Consider the following 8,179-nt stretch of genomic DNA (forward strand, 5'->3'; position numbering starts at 1 on the left):
GTCACACCAATTAAAGTATAATATTAAACTTGGAAATGCACTTGTCCTAAAATTGTTGTTGTTGTAAGTAGAAACAGACCTTTAGAGCAAATAAACCAAAATTTATATTGTTTGAGAAGTTACACAAAGGCACAAATAGTTACACATTACTGTTTGAACTATGTTTCTTAGCAAATGAAAGTATATTTCAAGCTGATTGATATCAATGAATACCAATGTAGTGCATAAACACTTATTGTTGTTACTGCTTACACTAAAAGTGCCTCTGTGGTGGACTCTATTTTAGCCCTTCTTCCTAAATTATATTGTTACACATGTAACTAAAGGGCTGAGAATATTATGTTTATGGTTGTCTATTTTAGGGGGTGTGGATGTGCATTTCACCCAGGAACCTTCTAATCCAAGCTACTTTATCAATGGTAGTGATGCCAATCTGGTGTGGGACTACGCTGATCCACATAACGAAATTCAGTACATTACCTATAGTGTTCTGGTAGATGGCACATTTGTCAGAATGATTTTTAATGACAGTGGTGGTGTTCAAGAACATCCTAAAATTCCTCCGTCTTACAAAGGAAGAGTTAAAATTGAAGGAAGAGCTACCCTGGTTATCAAGAACATTAACCCTGGAGACAATACCGAATTTGAATGTGAATTGATTGGAGACTTTTTGTATGTGGTACAAAGCACAGTGCAACTTATTGTGGCAGGTATGTATGACAAAAGAAAGTCATCAATAGTCAAACATAAATGAAATGCATTCAACTCATGTCTGTCATGTTACTGAGATCTGGAGAAAGTAATCAATAGCATAAATATGCGCAAACCTTTATATGCTGGGCTGAAAGTAGCTAGCTAACCCAACTTTTGGGAAAAATAGTGCTACTTTTACTTGGCAAAAACTGCAAAACTGGCAGCACTTCTAAAAGGAGAAACAAAATTCTACCATTTACTTTGCTGTCTCTCAAGAGTAAGAAATGAAAGTGTTATCAGAGAGTTATTTCTTTATTCTTCTGGCACCTACTACTGGGTTACTCTGTTATGCATAGATAACTATAATATTAGTATGAGTACTAAGATTTTCTCCAAGTAAAGCTGTCGATGGTCAGTCAAAACTAGAAACAATCTGACTGGTTGCATGATAAATCAATGAAGGAAAATATTGCATGACCAATCACAGGCAGCATGTGAAATTAATTTGGTGTAAAAAAAATCATATCGCTTTTCAAGCCTTTTAAAGAGACTTGCTAAAGGGAATGAAAGTCAGCATTGAATCATTTGCTGCTTTCTGGGGATTAATATGATGATCTTTAAGGTTTGCAGATGTAAATTTCATTAACAGATTGGTGACTTCCTCAAGTAATTTCTGACATTAAGGAGCAAGTCAAAACAAAATTTTTTAAAGTTATGAAAACAATTAACCAATGAAGTCTGCAATCCAAGCTCTTTATCCTCTGTGAAAGACACTGAGCATGGAAACAGAAAATAATCCGATGATGATCAATGTGGTCCGGCAGGAATGTTGTTTTTAGCAGATGTTGTTTTCATGGAGGTCAGTTCAACACCTTTGTTTTTGTTGCTGACTTTGGTTTCCCCACTGAGAAACTGGCTGAATTCCACAAAAGCAACAAGAGACCAAAAGTATTCCATTTCAATTTACGGTATGAAACGTTTTAGGGAGCTTACATGTATGTGACCATCCTGGCTCATGAATGAAAATTGTTTGCACTTACCAGCCATTACATAATCTTCTTTCTTTTGTTTATTTTATTTATGCAGTTGCTATGTTGTGTTGGCTTATTTTAATTGTAATGTGATACCTGTCACATTACTTCTCTTTCCAAATTGTATTATGATAGAAAGATACCAGGTTATTATGGCTCAAAAGGGGCAAAACAAATCATCATTTGCATTTAATGTGTGTAGCCCAAAGCCAATCCATGTCTCATATTTCACTTGTAGAAAAAAAAAATCAAGTGCCAGACATCTTGGTTTTTTTGTTTTGTTTTGTTTTGCTTTACCATAAGAAGGCAATTCTTATTCATGTATCACTGCCATCTTTGTAACAGATTTGCCAAAGTTTTTTAACATGGTTCTTGTGTACCCTCTCGATCAAGACAGACCTAATTCAACCCTAAAATGAAAAAGTACTGTAAATATGCCAAAGAATACTTGAATCTCAATAAATTGGTTATTTAAGTCTTAAGGGCTACTTCTTGATCCTTAATAGCAATGGGAAATAAGCTGTAAATTGGAAACCAAAGGTTCTGAATGAAGTGAAGCTTTGTGACATCTGGTCAAATCCACCCCCTGGCATATATCATTTGCAAGTATTATACATCTACAAAGTACTGTTTAGCGTTTTATTTAAAAAAATTAATTACTTTTCCTGGTAAAAGAGAAGCATAATCAAGGAAACTTCACCTCCCACTTTGGCTCATGCCTTCTCTTTTAGTGACTGGTGGAATACTCGGCTGGAGCTGGGGGGTGGGGGGCGGGGAATTTGTTTTGTTGTTTCTTGTTTCTTCGGTAGTTTTCGTTATTTTCTCGTCCTTTAGTCCTTTCCTGTTTAAGGTTCTGAGGTCAAGCGATTCTAAATAAAGAGGAAAATGTGTATTTGTGAAAAACTTTAATTTAAATTATTTTTGGGACATGATGCATTCTCGAAGCCTTACGGAGGTCTGTAGAGGTGACCCCCAATTTCCTGATGTCACTGTGAACTCTGAAAGATTCTAGTCAAATATTATGTCTATTATGGACTCAGGAAAAAACCAATAGCTCCATTCAATTTTCAAAATCTTAAAGGGAGGCAGCTGTTTGCACACACTTATAGGGCAAAACGCATGATAATGGTCTTCCAACTAAATGTAGCTTGTGATATCTCGCACTGAGAGCACTTAGCTATCATTACATTTGATTGAAAGGCTGGTGTATCCATTAATGATAATTTCATGTAGCATCAGCTTTATTTGCATGAAAGCTGTTTTGGATTGTGGTATAGATCTATTGTACACTTCCCCATGATGAAACCAGTTGTGCTATGTAACTCTCTTAAGGCTCTTGTACCTGACAGATTTTTGGGCAGAGCTAGAACCTTTAAGTCTCGAGTATAGGTCATTATAAATTTAAACAAAATTACTTAGAATTCTATAATGGTTGCTGGTTTATTCAATAACTCCTTCCAAGATTTTGTAGTATTATCAACTGGATGACAAGCTACATCAGGACCCCAATTCTTGTATTGTTTAGTAACTGTGGTTCAAGTTGGCGTATACTTACACTAACGATATCTTTGTTACAACGTCTGTTGGAAGCTTTCCAAATTGTTGGCTCTTAAATTCTAAACAAAGTTTAATAGGGCCTAATACAGTTGAGTGGGAGATGGAGATATTTGAAGATGCACAACTAGTATTATTCAACTTTAGATAGGACTTTTCGAACAAGCCGCTCCATTCTCAAGGAATCTATATACAGTTTCCTCAACCTTTAACATTTGCACAAAGCATAGTGCTACTCACTATTAAAAATCAAGTTTTTTAGTCTGTCGTTAAATTAGATTTCCTCCTTTCACCAATACTCTCTCAGCTACTCTGGCTGGCAAGGAATGTTCTGCATTTCTTACTCAAACCTTTTTTTGCAACAAGAATATTACTTTCAGCACAAAGATGAATCAAGTAGTGTTTTTGATGTCGCCTTTCCACTTTCTGCTTCTACAACTCCTTTCCCACCATCTCTTGTAGTTTCTTGATGAACATCAGCATCTCTTGATGGTCTGGAAGACAGTTTCTTTGCTAATGTCAAACGAGCTCAAATCTTGTGTCGATTATTACTTAGAACTGCTTAGCGTGGATTTAAGCCGCCTTTTCCCTCTCCAGTTTTTCTCACCCAATATTCTGGGTACTGTCTGTTTTCTGCATTTCACCAAAACTAAGACTGGACCATATGGTTTAAACATTTGATTGTTTGCTTGCCTATTCATTTGCTGGCAAGTGCCTCTGTTTGCCTCACATCACTTTAGTTTTAAGGACCAACTCAAATTATCTCGATCAATAAAACAAGTTTTAGCTCAAATAGAATAGAATAGAATAGAAACTTTATTAAAGTGTCAAAAACCGTCTAGCCAGGGAACAAATCCCTTACTAATTTGGGGACACCAATTAGGGGAGAATATACAAACTAAAAAAAACTATATACAGTAGTAGGTAAAATATCTATAGTTAACTCATTAAGAGATTTATAGTAAAAATACACAGAAGTCAAAATGAACAAAGGCTACAGCCTGCGCAGCCATCATCTAAAAGTTCACTTATATTGAGTTGGCGTATCTTGCTTTTAAACGACGTTAGGGTTGTGACGTCCCTGATACTCTTGGGTAGTTTTGTCCATAGCCTAGGCCCTAAATATCTAATAGAGTGCTTGCCATAGGTGACTGTCTCATACCTAGGAATAGAGAAATCTGCTTGCCGCAGATTGTAATTACTATTTGGTTCTTTAAAGATGTTACTTATATATGCAGGGCACAGTTTATGCTTTACTTTATACATAAGGATGCACAGATCCTGTAAGCGACTATTTAGTAGTGTTGGCAGATCTGCCTTCTCTAATAGTTGTTCATAACTAGAATTATTATCCTTGAAAACCGCTCTAAGTCCTCTTTCTTGTAGTCTTTCAAGCTTTCGAGTGTCACTCGCTTTACAAAAATGCCACACTAGGTGACAGTACGTGAGGAATGGTAATATCGCGCTTTTGAATAATATTAACTTAGATTTCATAGGAATTAAATTACGTAGTCTCATTAGAACACCAATTCTCTGGCTGGCTTTTTTACAGATAGAGATTACATGCTCAGAGAAATTTAGCTTAGAATCTAACACTACTCCTAGAAGTATGATATTATCTTTAGTTTCAATCACAACATCATTCACGCAAATATTGCTGTCATTTTGAGTGAAGCCCAAGTTCAAAACTTGGTACTTTTTGAGGTTTCCCGCCAATAAGTTAGAATCGTACCACGTTGTTGCTAAGTTGGCACTATCCTTTAACTGGGAAGTCACAGCTGCCTGGTCTGCTCCTGCGTGGTAAATTTGATGGTCGTCGGCATACATAGACAAGTTCGCTGTTAGGCAGTAGGATAGGTCATTCTGGAAAACATTCCATAACAACGGGCCAAGCGCGGAACCCTGAGGACAGCCACGACTCACGAATCGGCTCGAACTAACATGACGGTCGATCTTTACTTGATATTTCCGTTCATTTAAATAGCTGTTTAAAAGTTGAATAGCGCTTTCCTGAAAACCGTACGCTTCAAGCTTGTTCAGAAGTAGTGGTGGGTGTAATGAGTCAAATGCCTTTGACATGTCAGTTGAAAGTATGCTCACAACCTGTTTTCGATCCCTCGCCAGTCTCCAATCTTCTACTAAATTGATCAATGTTGTTTCGCAGCTGTGAGCTTTGCGATAAGCGGATGAGTGTTGGTAAATGCGATTACCAAAGCCAGAGTTGATCTGCGCTCCAACCAACTTCTCAAGAACTTTACTTACACATGGTAAGAGAGTTATGGGCCGGTAGTTTTCCTTTACATTCCTGTCATCCTTTTTGTATACTGGGGCCCAATGCCCATACTTCCATTCACTAGGCCATGCATTCTTGTTAATACAAGAATTGAACAAGGTGGTTAGTGGAGCGGATAATTCATCAGCACCTGTTTTTAAAGCCTTTGAAGGAATTCCATCAGTGCCGGTGGCTTTGTTTATGTTCAGCGAATCGAGAACTGCAAGGACTTGTCCCTGTGTAACCAATTCGATTTCGATGGTCTGAGTGGAATTCCTATTTTCATGTTGTATCCTCTGAACACAAGGATGGTCTCTAAAGTCCTCTATTGACTTTCTTTCAATCGCTGTACCGCCAATACCATCCGCCAAGGTAGCAAAATGCTCAACCAATTCATCAGCCACTTGTTGTTGATTCGTTATCACACTGCCGTTTACTTTTAAGTGGATGTCGTTTCTTTCAGTACAGCTCTTAGAGCCCAAAAATGGCTTGAAAGTTTTGAAGAACGCCTTGGGATTGATTTTCAAATCGTTTGACTTATTATACCAGTACTGTTTGATGGCGATTCTTCTTTGTTTAGTGGCCTCGTTTCTGGCTTTACGTCGTAATTCCCAATTTTCTGGCGTTTTGTCTTTCAAGTACTTGTCATTTGCTTTGCGTTTAGTTCTAATCGCACTTTTCCAATGAGACGTCATGTAGGGCACATCTTTATCACGCACACGCATTTTTTTCACAGGTGCCACTTCGTCCAGTATATTGTTCATAAGTGCATTCCACACGTAAACTTGATCGTCGACGTCATCAAACAATTGTCCAACGTGCCATGGGGCAGAGGACAAAAGCTGTTTATAATGTTCAGGGTCAAAGTTCTTATAGCTCCTAAATGTGATGACCTTTGGTTTGTTGTGATTTATTTTCTGCTTCAGGACACCGTAAACAAGGTCGTGATCACTTAAGCAAGGATGGTAATTACCAGATAGCTGGAAGCTATCCGGTCTATTAGTGAGCAAAACATCTATTAAACTCTCTGTTATAATTATTCCACGCTTTTCTATTCTTGTTGGCTTAGTAATTAGACATTCAAAACCTCGTTCAACTTCCAAATCGAGAAGCAGTTTACCTTCAGGTTTGTCAGGGCGAAGTCTGTTCAGATTTAGGTCGCCAGTAACTACAACAAAATTTCCGTTCAAGCTTGCCCAGTTACAGACATAACTGAGTTCGCTTTCCAACAGTGTTTGATATTCGCCACACAGAGCTCTCGGGGGACGATAAATACCAACAATTACCATATTATCCATATCTGTTTTGATTTCGAAGGCAATTATTTCCAGTGTCTTAAAGGATTTATCAGGTTTAAGCTGTGTCCTGACTAGCGATTGAGATATTAAAGCCATAATTCCACCGCCGCCCTTTTTCCTATCATTTCGGTAGAGGGAGTAGTTCGGAACTTTGAACTGAGCGTTGGGATAGCTCGCGTCGATCTTGGTCTCACTTACGAACATTATGTGGGCGTTGATTTTCTTGATTACTTCGGTCAGTTCTTCAAATTTATTTTGGATGCTGTTAATGTTCAAGTGGGCAATTAAGAAATCCTTATTGTGATGTTTCCTAAAGAGTTCTAGCTGATCGTTTTCAGAAGTAATTTCTGTGACATCTCTGTAAAGAAACTGCTCGAAGGCCGTATTTTGAGTTGTTTCCGCTTGATACTCCTCAGCTGGAATTAGTGTATCACCTTCAGAAACTTCTTCAAAGAAGGAGTCCGTTAGTGGCGGTAGAGCACAAGCTGGACAGGTCCAATCAATATCAGGCTGGTCTAAGTAGTACTGGAAAATAGTCCGAGACATATTGAGGCATTTAGCGTGTGACCAGTTTCCACATGTGGCACACAAGATGGCGTTTTGGTTGTTTCTAACTGCTTTGTGGCATTCACTGCATGGGTATTTCAACATAGACTTCTTCCCTTTCGGGCCAGGATTTATGGCCACGTCCCCGCACAGAAGCACATCCCTTTCCAGATTGAAGCTGCTTATTCCTTTGACCGTGTGTGGGACCCTCCGTGAAGTAAATCGTTTAGCACGAGGTTTAAATCTTCTGTGGTTTGTCAAATATGAGACGAATTCAGGTGCAATAAACGTCTTTGAGACGCTTGTAGCCTGGTAAGACCCTAAAAAGTCGCCACTTATACTCACTTGGATTAAAACTGCTGTTCCAAGCAGGAGTACTAGAAATTGTAGCGAGCTCGCCCAGGTCGGTCCAGCCGCCATGACAGCTATTGTTGTATGTATGTGTTTACATTGGTCTCCATTCAATCCATTCTTAATGCAGGAAAGTAAATTCGTTTTCTTTGCATTTGAAATGGGCTCAAGAAAGTTTTATTTGCGGGTTTAATTCTTCGAACTGCGGAGGAAAAGTCCAAAACTCTCCCTTCTGTAACTCCCTTTGCAGAACAATCATGACGAAAAATCAATTGATTTAATGTTTGACAAAGGAATGATCAGTACAAGGAGATGAGTAAGGTCTTTTAACTTTAAGTAATGGGCAAGCCGCATTCAGCATGCCACTGGTATATTCTTTTTATTGCGAAGAAGCCATAGTTTCTCTTTCATTAAAATTTCAGTTTTCTGGTTTG

At 38.2% G+C, this 8,179-nt stretch overlaps 1 protein-coding gene across 2 annotated transcripts in view; it reads left to right on the top strand.

Moving 5' to 3' along the window:
* The window catches only part of LOC131792885 (NLR family CARD domain-containing protein 3-like), a 102,268-nt gene that overhangs the window by 31,927 nt on the left and 62,162 nt on the right, over positions 1-8,179 (top strand). The gene's annotated exons all lie outside the window — the stretch shown is intronic.

The sequence above is a fragment of the Pocillopora verrucosa genome, chromosome 6, assembly GCF_036669915.1.
Source record: "Pocillopora verrucosa isolate sample1 chromosome 6, ASM3666991v2, whole genome shotgun sequence".
Lineage (NCBI taxonomy): Eukaryota > Metazoa > Cnidaria > Anthozoa > Scleractinia > Pocilloporidae > Pocillopora > Pocillopora verrucosa.